We start from the raw sequence: 13348 nt of genomic DNA, 5'->3' as shown, positions 1-13348 counted from the left end.
TTGAAATTAGTAAAGGTGAAGGAGCACTTGGGATATTGGAGACACTGAATAGCAAAGGCAGTAAAGTCATATTTCAGATGTTCCTGATGGTCTTCTCATCTGTGGTGACCTGCCTAGTGGTTAGCACACTAACAGCTGCATGTCACTTATGACCCCTCTTTGCCTCTCCTTTCCCCTTCCCTACCCTCCTCCTCTGTCCCCTGATCTCTTCCATTACTCTGTTTTCCTCCTGCTACCTGACCATGCTTCTCTCCCCATTCCGAGGCACACGATATTTTTGTGTCAGTTCTCCACAAAGATTCTCCTATGAGTTAATTCAATTCACAAATCCGACATGAAATTACCTGCTGCCTTGGCAGGCTTACTTTTCTGCTAAGCAATTTGAATCAGTCTGTGGAGGAGTCCAGTGGCAGCTTCGGATAATCAGCATGTCCTGAGGCTGCGAGGAGGTGACGGCTGCAGCCTTTGGTGGGGGTGATCTGTCTTTGAAACTGCACCTGTAGGAAGCAAAGGCTTCCTTCCTTTCCTCAGACACTCTCCCACTTCCTCCCAGTCGCTAGAAGCCACCTAAATTGCAGACACAGGGAAGAGTCTGGAGGAGAGAAAAGTAATATTGTTCAAGTCTTGTTGCAGCTCTGCAAAAAAAGGACTCAGGATTTCCTGAACCTGAAAGAGCAAGTATAAAGAGAAGCCTATTCTTGTCTCTGTAGTCCAACCTCCCTTTTCAGATTCAATGTCTTGTTTTCTTGGTGTGTACCTTGCTTTAAAGGAATTAAACTTTAAAGTATTGCTCAGTGTGTAACTCTGAAGTAAGTGTCCCCTTCCCCCGGCTCTCCTTTATCATGTGTCTATGCTCCTGTCTCCTAACAGCTTCTTGGGGACTTTAATAATAGATCCTCTGATATTCAGCACTTAAACTGTCTGTAAATACTGTGCTGGTTTTGTTATGTTGGCTGCAACACAGAATTTATTCCACTGTGATCTACTGTAATTATAAATGCTATGGAAGATTAAAAAAAGAAACAACAAAAAAACAAACAACAAAACCAAACAGAACTTGCACTGCCATTGAAAATTATTGCCTTGATAAATCAACATCAGCAGTAGAACCTAAATAGTATTTTAATTATTGTTCACAGCTCTTAGGCCCTAATTCTGTATGTTCTAGGCATGTGAAGATGAGAACAATGCTACTAAGAGATACACAGAAATATTTCAAAGCCAGGAAAACTAATCCAACATGCTAAATAAATATATATTTAAAAATGGTTGGATTACGTCTACAGAATAACAAAGCACATATAACATTTGTTATGAATGACCTATAACTATTCCATAATTGCAGGCAGTATTATGAAGAAATGCTGCTTTCTACTTAGTCATCTACTGCTTGTTTTCTTTGCTATTCTCTTTGTGAAACCGTCTGTATAAACTATGTAATGCATTTTGTCCCTTGTGTTTCCCATGTAAGAGAAAAGCTATTTCCTTAGATTCCAAGGTCTCTCAGCCACATTCTTGTTAGCATACACATTTTTAGCCATTTATCCAAAATGTATTAAAATAAGTTTCTCTTGCATCACATGCATAAATATTAATAGTTAACATATGCACAGTTTAGATTTGGCAAGTAAGCTGTAAGATATATTGGCATCTTTTAAATGTCATTTCTTTGTTCTCCAGATCCTCAAGGCTTAGAAAGTGAAGGGAAATATCTATGTTTGTTGCTCTTTCCCTCAGAATGAAATCTCTAGCTAACATGGTGGGAGAAATGCACTCAGACACGGGAAGAGGATTTAACAGATGTAGTGGCATCTGCTTGCACTTTCAGAACCCTAAGTAAAAATGTTCTGAGGAACAATTTCCCGCATCTTTATCAGTAAGCACATACTTAGCTCCCCATTGGTAATGCTTTAAATGTCAACAACCTTCTATCACTGGTTATCAGTGATAGAAGAGGAATGACCACAATACACCACCAAATTTCTCCAGCAGCCAGTCCAAAATGAACGAGTGATATCCTGCCTTTGCAAGCCAAGGTTGAGCCAAGGACATATGAAGCTCAGATAACAGGAGGACTGAGCTCAGGAACCCAAACATTAATCTCGAGGTCGTTCACATGCCTGGTCCTCTGACCAGACACTTCCATGTCTGAGAAGATATTTTTTTTATGAGAGAGGTTTTTATGTTATAAATAACAAATGCTATCAATTATTAACATAGCTACTTCTCACATAAGGACAATTCTCTCCAGCAAATCTGTGGACTCAAGTATTTAGCAACTCTTGTTAAGGGTGAATGAAAAAATACCAAGTTGGCTTGGGGGTTAAAAAAACTATTTTAAAATTTTTTTTTTTTTTCTTACTTTGGGAGTTGTTTCTACTTCCTTTTTTCGTCCTTCTTTCTCTCTCTCTCTCCGAAGACCTACTAATCTAATAAATTTGTAACCTTGGGATTTGTATGAAACACAAACAAAAGCCCTTTGTTTCTATTCTACATGTCTGTCAACAGCAAAAGCACTGCCAGAAGTATACTTCAAAGACTCTCTTGCAATAGCTTCTTTCAGAGCTTTTCGTTCCTAATCCAAGGACATTATCTAAATTAAGAAACTATGTTAGACAGAAGAGTTGTAGTGGTTAATGTAATGATGTGCCTTATGATGGCTTCAAGACTAAATAAAGTCCTACTTTAGGAAAGCTATTTGGGAACATTGTAGAGCTGTTCTTCATTATCTTCTATTATCTTTACCGAGTCCTCAGAGTGCTTCCAGAAACCCCCAGATATGTTCTGAAAGAGTAGTCTCCTTCTCCAGAAAGGGCTCAAATTCACCATTACACATTTCACAAGGCACTGTAATACAGTCACTATCACTGAAGCTTCACACCAAGGTCTGCTGCAAGCATGAGACATTGCTTTTAACATACAGCTCACTTGCTATTGAGCTGCACATGTGGGAAATCATTAGCCTGCAATTCAGACTAAAGCTATAACAAAAGCTTCTTCCTAGAGATTTCTGTAAGGCCCTAGCTTTGCCACGGTAAACCTGAGTTGTATTTTGACAAGTATTTGACAAATATTCCTGAGTTTATTGATGCATAGATAGTCAGGTATACACAAACATGGAAGTAGTGCTCATGGAAGCAGAAAAAGGCTCTAAATGAGACTAAGGAAAAAAATAACTCCTCAGGGTCAGGAAGCTTTCCTACTTCAGATGAAGTGTTTCAGGAGATCCACAGCAGAGGGCAATTTCTGCAGTCTCTGTGTGAGCATGGGAGCAGGGAAAAATAAATTAAAAAAAAAAACAAACAAAAAGCCACTGATAAACTCTGGGCTGGGTGGCAGAGAAATTAAGAGTATTCACAAAGCAGCAGATGAGGCACTAAACTTGTGCAGCAGGGACCTTCCCTAGCCATGGCCTTGACCAAAGAAACCCTAAAGATGATTATAGGGAGCAAGCAGTGGGATCCCTTTTCCCAGGAAGACCAGTTCTCCGGGCACTTCTCCGTAAGAGTCAATCGGCAACACTGCCTCCTGCCAGCAGCTGTCTTTCACCATCTCACCAGCCATGCTCCTTCACTTAGCCTTGTCACAGCCATCTGAAAATTAACTCTTGTTGGTCATCACACAATACATACTTCCATAAATGCCAAAGATGGTGAACCAAGTCTTAACAGCAAGGATTCAATTATATTCTTGTTATGTCAGAGCAGTTGACCTGAGATTACGACTGGCACCTGACAGAATGACATGGACCTTGAAATGAGCTAAAGTGGTTTAGGTGTGAGCATTCTGCACTCTCCTTTGAAGTTTTTGAAATATTCTGTTCCTTTCTCATCTCTCCCACCATGATGTGCTACCCCATATATCATACAGGTGTGCTCGGTAGAAGATATTGATGCACTGAGATTGGAGTAGGTGCTGCATGAGTGGGTGGCACTGAATAGAGGGGTCACAGAGCATGCATGGTAAACGAAAAAAAGGGCTGAGGAAAGTCTTTCTAAACACAGTGACACAGCTCCTCTCTCAGGATACCCTGAATGCTAACTTATCTACTCATAAATGAAGTGGTTTGTATAATCCCTTGGGCTACAGCATGGACACGAACAAGGGTTTATGGCCTGTAGCCCTCTCGTTTGGACATATCCCAGGAGTAATCTAGCAAAGGAGTCCAAATGTGTCAGCATTTTATCTGCTTATGATCCTATGGTATTAAGTAAAAGGAAACATAATTCGTAGAGACAATATAGGAGCCTTCCAGTATCTGAAGGGGGACTACAAGGATGCTGGGGAGGGACTCTTCATTAGGGACTGTAGTGGTAGAACAAAAGGTTAACAGGTTTAAACTTAAACCACAGGAAATTCAGGTTAGATACAAGGAAGTTCTTTACTGTGAGGGTGGTGAGGCACTGGAACAGGTTGTAAATGCTCCATCCCTGGCAGTGTTCAAGGCCAAGCTGGACAGAGTCTTGGGTGACAGGGTTTAATGTGTGGTGTCCCTGCCCACAGTGGGGAGGGGTGGAACTTGATCTTAAGGTCCCTTCCAACACTAACTGTTCTATGATTCTATGATACTATTACAACCACCCCTTTTTACTCATCAGAGCAGTAAGGTAGAGGGTTGAAAAAATAAATTCATTAGTTCACGTGGCACCATGGGAAAATTCTAACAAAAAATACAATTTTCCAAATCTCCCTAACTATAAAGAAGGTTAGTGGAGTGGGTAATTTTCATGAAACCTATCGGTCTTTCATCCTATCTTCTGACTCTGAGAAACTATAATAGCGGTTTCCTTCTCTCTGCTTATTCAGCTGCAGACTTGGGGAGAACATCTATCAGATCTTCTCCTTTTTGGAAGATGATTCAGCTAGTTGTCTGTACTGCTTCAAGAGTCAGCAGGGACAGAAGTACAGCGAGTTCTTCCTGTACTCCAGAATGCACACTGAACACTGAAACAGACTTCACTGTGGCTAAAACCAGCACAATAATTAAAAACCCAACACTTCCCACCACTAAAGTTTCAGTTATATATATATATATATATATATATATCTATATATATATATATATATCTCCACTTGCTGTGAAATATAGCCCCTGAAAAAGTCATTTCAAAGCTTTAGAGTAACAGCTTAAAATGAGACTGGACTTGTCTTCAAATGCAATGAAAGTCAATATTTTTCTTCTAAAAAAGCACCAAGAAATGTGACTCAATTTGGTTTTGTTCTCTTGAAAAATCATCAGGTTTTGTCATAAGTCTTTATGAGTCTTTGGAAAGGCCTTGAACATTAGAGACAATGTAGAGAATCTCTGTCAGTTGTCCATAATGCAGTAACAGTAGCTGGCTGGATTCTCCTAACTGGTAAATTCACTATCACCTCTTTTTAAGCACTGCATCTGAAAAATACTTCTTTCCTTAGCTTTTTGCTAAATAAATCTGTAGCTACTTCTTTTCCACCCCTGAAATAGAAGGTAGGCAGATGCAGCTTCATATGTTTATTCTATAGTTAAAAAATATGGTTCACAACATTGTGAAGGCTGCATATCAGTATCTCAGGATGTTTAATCATTGCCACCTAAAAATCTGAATCAAGGGACACTTCATGGAGAGTATTAAATTCTGCTTTAATTCAGGATTCTGCAAAGAACAAAGTAGCGGAGAATTAGACCATTAGGTTATGTATGAGAGAGTAACCTCAATTTTTCATATTGTCTATGACAGAGTGTTAAATACCTGAGTTGAAAAAAGATACAAGATTTAGTTCTGTTATTTGCTTTTCATGCCAGAACTAGAGCCTTTGGTTTCTGCTATATTTTGCTTTTAAAATCTAGGTCTCTTGGGAGACTGAAGATATATTTAGAACTTTTAAAACTTTTGACATAAATACAGTAACAGAAATAAGTACTCGGTATTCTCAAAATAGGTTTGGCTATTTAAGTAAACTGCAGTGAAAATAGGTAGTTTGGGAATCATTGGAATATAACTTGTTCAGATGCTCATCTGGTATAAATAGCATAGGTGCTAAACCAGCTGCTTGTGTAGACATTTAGGCTTAAGTAAATCACATCTGAAGAAAAGAAGAAAAAAAAGAGTGCTTGATAGAAGCTAGCTAGAGCTTAGAATTAAAGAATTCATTCTCAGGCTCTGAACCAGCTTTCTCCCTTTGCATCTCTCAACAGATCAATACATCTTTTTGACTTGCCTCATCTCTTCAGGCAGGAATATCATGGAAGACCTAAACTGCAGAAGTGACTTCCTGCCAGTAGACTTTGGAATTTGTGATATTGGGAAAAGTGAAAGATCCCACTTGGGTTTGGAGTTATGAAAGAATCAGGCTAGATTTAGAGTCAGGGTATATGTAAAATGCAACTAGTCATAGCCTCTCAGCTATAATCCTACTAAAGCAGACTGCTTACTCGTCATTCCTTCTGGTCATTTTAGAGGACAATCCTTCTATTATGCTGTTTTACACCATTACATTTCATATTTCTTTTTTTCTTAGCTTTCAGATAATGGATACCACATATTATTGTAATATCATATGAGCACTCAGCAGATCAGACTGACCATATTGCTCTTCCCTTTGGAGAACACTGGTCCCCACAGTCTTCTTACCAGTGAAGCACCCTGAGGCACTTCCCACACTGCTGCCTGCCTGTATTTGCTAGAATGGTATTCTGACTGATATGCCAAGGGACCCACTGGCCCTCACAGAAACCAAGGAAGGGCCTGAGGAACTGAGGATGGTGTGGGAAGGAGACACTTTTCTTGGTCCAGCTGGCCTATTGTTGGGGTGCACAGCCAAATTTGGAAACAGGAAAGTGCTGACAGAAAGACAGATGTGGCCATGCCAGCCCTTAGACAGCCTTCTGAGATACCTGTTATTTAACCCTCATATTGAATATGTGATGGGCTAAAACTGATTAAAAAGCAAACAAAATGGCATGGGCAATTTAATGGGGAATAAAATATAACAGGGACTTTCTTATTTTGTTTCTTCTGCAAGAACCTAAAAGCTCTGTTTCAGTTTGCTCCTCAATCACTTCAGTGCCGAGAAGCAGGCTTCAGCCTACCCTTTAAATGCTCTGATCTCCTAACCACCACCTGCATGAATGTGATAGTCCTGAAGAAATCTGCTTATCAAGTAGGGTGACGTGAGGAAACAGGAATTTTGGCAGAAAGGTGAGTATGCAGCCAGCACAGCAACATCAGTGGTTCCAGGAAAAATGATGACAGAAAGGTGCAGAGAAGAACTTGTTTCCATTACTGAAGTCAGTGTTGCTGGTAAAAGGACAGAATATGTACAGTATATACAATGCATTATTTTCATCTTGGTACAATATGACAGATTAATACAGACAGCTACCAATAAATCACAGGTCCTAAAATGTGAAATTAATATGGCTTCTAGAATATAATATTAAGCTGGGTCAGTGAGGTACAATGCTATTTCAGTATTTGGAAGGGATAATTTTTAATTTTATTTTCTTTTTTAATGGGCTCCTGAAAAATATCAGAGTTGCTTAAAAACATCTAAACAATCGCTTTTTACTAGATTTGTGAGAAGTAACAAGAAAAGATTTCTTCAGGACCCATTTTGTAAAAATGCTTTTGCTCAGCTTTGCTTCTGTTCTTTGACATGGGTCTGCTGTGCTGCAAAGAAGGGTTGTGGTAGATTGCACCTGTGATAGATCCACACTAAGAACAGATGAGAAGGAACATTCATGACTTTGAAATAATGAGATTGCTGATCCAGTCTGCTGGTAATTCCTGCACAGTGGAAACAAAGCTAAAGAGAATTGCCAAGGATCTCATCTGCATGCTGAAAACTGCATGTCCCCTCAGACACATCCATCCTCGGGTTGCCCTTTTTGTTTTTTAACCTTGCAATGGTATAGCTAATGAAGTGGCGAGTGGTTTTGTACTCCGAGCAGTGAGCTGTCTACAGACCCCAGAATTCCATTTAGTTTTTGTATTCATTGGCAATTTATTCAGTGCCAAGACTCAGTCAGATAGGAAATTCAAACTGATAGGCACCAGTTATATGAGATGCTTGTCCCTGCTTACCTTAAATTGTTTTCTAATTGATACAAATAACTATGCGGACACTGCTTTATAACAGATTAGATGCCAAAGATTAGAATCAGTTTCTGTTGAAGCTAACCCACCACTGTGGAATTGAAATGGTGTTTATATAGTGCCTCACTACAGTATAAATTGGTTTTAAATTTTATTTAAAATATATTGATGCATTTCCTTATGCAAATACAGCTTTATTTTAATAACATTTCACATGGTACACCTGACAGGCAAAAAAACTATCACTGGCAGGGTGTTTGCATAGATGGCCAGTGTCTCTTTTTTTGTTTGTTTGTTTGAGATATCAAGGGTTAATTAAGGAAACAGGAAGGAGAGTGAATCATGCAGGGACCAGAATGTTTTATCAGCTCTGACCTGTTCAGCCCCTAGACACAGAAGAAATAAGCAAATGAGTTATAGGTTATAGCAGTTCAGGACTCACTCTTCAGGAGTTGCTGGAGAACAGTGAGCACATCACTCATCTGTGTCCTGACATGCTCCTCATCTAGGGACTTCCTACCAACAGTTTCCCACTAGCAGGATACCAAGTTTCCCACTGCTTACTGAAAACAAAAACTTATCTGAGTTTTTCATACCAATTTCTGTAAATTGGACTGCTGCTACAAACAGAAACATTTAACCCTAGCAATTTGTAAGCATACAGAGCTATTAAAACACCATTTACTGGTTGAGAAGGCCTGTTTGCTGCTTTACACAAGTTTACCTTCCACCCAACTTCAGTATTTAGCTCAGAAGTAGGTAGAATAAAGCAAAGCAAAGCAGAAACCAGTAAGTCATAAGTACTGTGCTTCATATGGAGGTCTGTGGCTCTGGGAAATATACTGGGATGGAAGGTTACTTTTTTAATCTGTATTTTCTCATTATCATAACTGTCAGATTTTCTTTTTAAAAGATGTCTGTCTTTCTTCAGGCTTTACCAGATACAGGTACTATCACCCAGTCATCTCATCAAAAGCTAGCATAATTTGGACTGATCTTTTCTTTGCAAACAATGAACACTGGAAGACTGTATATACTGGGCACTCTAGCAGTCACCAAGAAAGAGTATTTTAACTGCAAAAGCTAGCAACAGACATCTAAGTTCTTATAAAGGTGGATGTGTACCATTTTCTTTAGAGTTTTGAAAATGTTGAATATAAATAGAAAAGGCTAATTACATTACTCTCATTATACTATACCGAGCATTGCAGGCTTCTTCCAATCCACCTTCCTACTCCTAACAACTTTTTTAGAAGTAAGTTTTAAAAGAAAATATTTGAACATTGATGATTATGTGCTTTAAAAACTTCACATAGCCATTTTTTTAAAAGACAAGCATTAGAGCTATTGCATTATGTCATGCTGCTTTGCATAAAAACTGCATCTGTGTTTACGGGCTAACCGCTGAAGGCAGAGTTTTCCTGGCTATCAGACTGCCAGGTGCACAACTGCACAGGGAACCAGTTTCAGGCAACTACAGAAGAGATTCAGTGGGTGGGTACAGCAGCCCCAGGCAGAATATACTACTGAGGTATTATGTTTATACACATCGCATAGAGATGAAAGCACTGCACAGAGAAATTATGGGCATGTAAGAGAATATACTGGCCTACCACTGAAACTGAAATTACAGACATGTTTTACTATTGATGTGAGCACTCAGGAGTAGGGCAAGTTCCCATAGCTCACAGACAGTAATCACTATTGTACAGTATTAGAACAAAACCATTCTGATCCCTAGCACTTTCCAGCAATAATTAAGAAAGAATATTCAGCAGTCTACCCTCTTGAAATTCAAAAGCAATTAGTAGATAGCACTATTACCAGTGCTTATTGCACAAACAAGAAAAGGAAAAAAATCTGAACCTCACAGTTAATTTTCTATTTAGCTCTCTTTATCTATTTGTTCTTTAATGGCTTTGATATTCTTCATAAAGTGATTTCATTAGCAATGTATCTGCATGATGAAACCTGTATTTCCTTCTCAGGAAATCAGCCCCAAATCTCTATTTACACTTATGCTTTCTAGAACTCTTGTAAGGTCTACAAACAGCCTGAGAAAACTACTTCTTCCATGTTAATGCTCTTTTGCGCTGTCAAGAAATTGTTAGTCTACAAACAGCCTGAGAAAACTACTTCTTCCATGTTAATGCTCTTTTGCGCTGTCAAGAAATTGTTAGTATTAATAAATATTGGCACAACTCAATAGTGTTGTCTGTAACTTTCTCCTTGCATTTCTGTATGTGTGATTACATGTTTACTGCTGTGAATGCTGCATTAGCAGGAAACACCTGAAAATGCTTACTTTTCACAAATAAAAAAGGGGGTAGGGGAATGAGGAGGAATATGGCTATAGGTTAAAGAAGAATGAGAACTGGGTTATACTTAATGGTATAATGGATAGCTATTCTATGAGGTGGTAATTTAATGAACAGATTTTGTGCGTATCTGTAAGTTAAATTAGTTTGGGGGGGGGGGGAAGTGTATGGTCTAGAGGGAGGTAGTTTAAAAGGCCCTTTCTGTTCCTTGATAATGACAGGGCCCATTGTTAGGTGGACAATTTATTTTGCTCTTTCAAACTTTTTGGGGGAGGTTTTCTTTCTTTGGTGTAGTTTTAATTTTTCTATTGTGGGGTGGGTTTGGTTTTTTTTTTCTCAACTTTATTATTTCAGTTCTCCTCAAGTGAGCTGAGGTGGCTGTATGTACCCAAGTATGCATGGGGTTGCACAGTTTGGGTAAGTAGTGAACTAGCTGATGGAAAGCTTTCTAGCTGTATCTTTATGCTTCTAGATTACACAAGGAAAGAGAATGAAGGTCATCAGGTGACAATTTCTGTGGTATATGAGTAATCCACTCTTCTACAGCAACTGCTAGAAGGGGATAAAAAGGTAGTCCAGAGCCTTCACTGAAGCTTTTACTGGGGGAGTCCTCTGGATTTGAGAATGCCATACTGACCACTTCTTGAGGACAAAAATAAAAATTTTAACTTTTAGCTATAAAGGATTTCTGATTCACTGTTTACATAAGCATTCACTGAGCTTCCACAGTAAAAGCGATTTAGGAGAGATATGTAATAAATAGTAACAGTTACTATTGCAACGCTGGCTGCAAAAGCTGAAGCTGAAAGCTATTCTTCTGTTTAAAGACCCTTATTGCTACTTTTTTCATGTCATTTACTAAATAAACTCAATCTAAGGTACAACATAAATACTGTGTGAAAGAACAAGCTAGTGCTAGTATAATGATGCAGAGAAAGGGTGAAATAAAGCTAAAAGTGATCCACTAAGAGCACCAGCAATTACAGGAAGGTATAAAAATATCCCCATTATGTTGTAAAATCATATCTGTATGTAGCTACCCATTAAAACTGAATAGTCACCTTTCCAACTGATGCCTTGTTATACACTCTTTTCTGTCTCAGAACTGGCCTGGGACTCAAGTAGCTGATGCTCATGTGTGCTTACCATGGGGAGTGACTGCTCCAGTTTCTTCCATATTATTAGTTTTTGTGTAGCACGGCTCCCAGGCTGTCTCAACAAGCATGTCTGTTCTTGCATTTCTAAAAGTGAGACTAGGCTAGGAAATCACCCTTGTATACATACCTTTCAAAACTGATAATCTTTACTGACCTGTTAAATCTAATAGTGTCCTTACTGTAACAGCAAATCATTACAAATTCAGTGAACTAATTCTTATCTCTAAGACTACAGGATAATTCTGTATTCTTGTTTACACTTCTTTAATTAAGGTAGGAATTACTATTCTAGGAGCTTCTCTAAATGAGAACTACACTTACATAAATTCAGGTGTTAGAAGAACACGTGTAGTCATTTCTACCCTGAAAGCAAAGCAGCTTCTCTTGATTTAGTCAATGTCACTTCAGTTTCATTTACACTAAAGTAAGTTTTCATATGAGATTAAATACCCATCTGAAACTAATTGTATAACTTACTAGTGTAATTACAAACTTTATTCTTTAGATAAAGTCCTCAAGAAGAACTTTGAAAAGTGATTCCTCATATTGAGACAGCTAACTTCTGCTATTCTATTGCTTGGATGCAAGTGTTTATCAGGCAAGTACAAAATATCCAGTAACTTCACACTGAACTCCAATGGTCAAAGTGTATAATACGTTATTTCGTATTATGTAACCAATGCATGAAGCTTCTGGACTCCAATCTAACTGCTGAAGCAGTGATAGCATAAAGCAAGATGAGGCTAAAAGCAAGTTAGTGGTAAGTGAATAATGTCATGCAGCTATTTTGCTGCAGTTTGCAACAAGAAGCACTTATCAGCTGTATGATAAGCTACAGAAACCAATTCTCTGTTACTTCTGAGAAATTTCCAAATAGAATACAGCAAATACTTTTTAAACATGCTACACCACTCAGCTACATGACAAAATAGTATCCCTTTGTTACAGCATGCGAGGGGTGGGGGGAATCCAGAGCCTATTTTTATTTCAGCATGTCCTAGGTTTACCCTCAGGGTTTTGTGCATGTATACATGTGGTTAACATAAACTTATTTTACCGTTGTTTCTCTCTAATAGTATAAAGACAACTTTTATCAGCCACAAGGACCTAGCTTCCAGTTAGATCTCTAGGAGTGAAAATAATCCTAGGAACACAGTTCTACCCTGTGTTTGGACACGTACTGGTTTTGATGAATGATGCTGATAACAAGTAGGCATTTATATAATCTAATATAAAGGTACATGTGGCAACAACCAGGGTTTCTAGGTACTTTTAGGGACTCCAATAAACCAAGGAACCTTGGACAAGACTTCTACAAGGAATGCAAATCCTCAACATTGGTTTTGCATGTCAGCTGAAGAAACAGTAACCTTTTGTATAACTGATACACATTCCCAGACTCAAATTCTTGCAAGTGTGAACCCCTATATAAATGCAAATAAAAGAAAGCTGTAGTTACTGGCCAAGAATAAATGCAATCACATTAACTTTCTGTGTTTCCTTCTCCCGTGTTTGTACTGTACAACACTGGTAGACCTCTGAAATTCGATTCACATGTGCAGCCCTTTTTATAAAACCACTACTTTCATCTTGCATAGCATACCTTAATTCTGGAATAAGTAATTGCTATGCATACTGTGAAGTACGCTTTGAACTCCTTCTAGAATAGGGATACTGAACAGCAACAGTGTCAAAAGGGCCCAGGTACTACTGGTCAGGAGTACTCATTCCTAGCACTGCATCGGCCTGAAGCCTGGATGCGGCCGCCTGTTGCCTCAGGTACCTGGTGGATGGATGA

Source organism: Pezoporus wallicus, unplaced genomic scaffold (genome assembly GCF_028554395.1).
Source record: "Pezoporus wallicus isolate ANWC-B61680 ecotype Strahan unplaced genomic scaffold, APGP_CSIRO_Pwel_v1 contig_7505, whole genome shotgun sequence".
NCBI lineage: Eukaryota > Metazoa > Chordata > Aves > Psittaciformes > Psittacidae > Pezoporus > Pezoporus wallicus.
Note: the sequence above shows the minus strand (reverse complement) of the source record.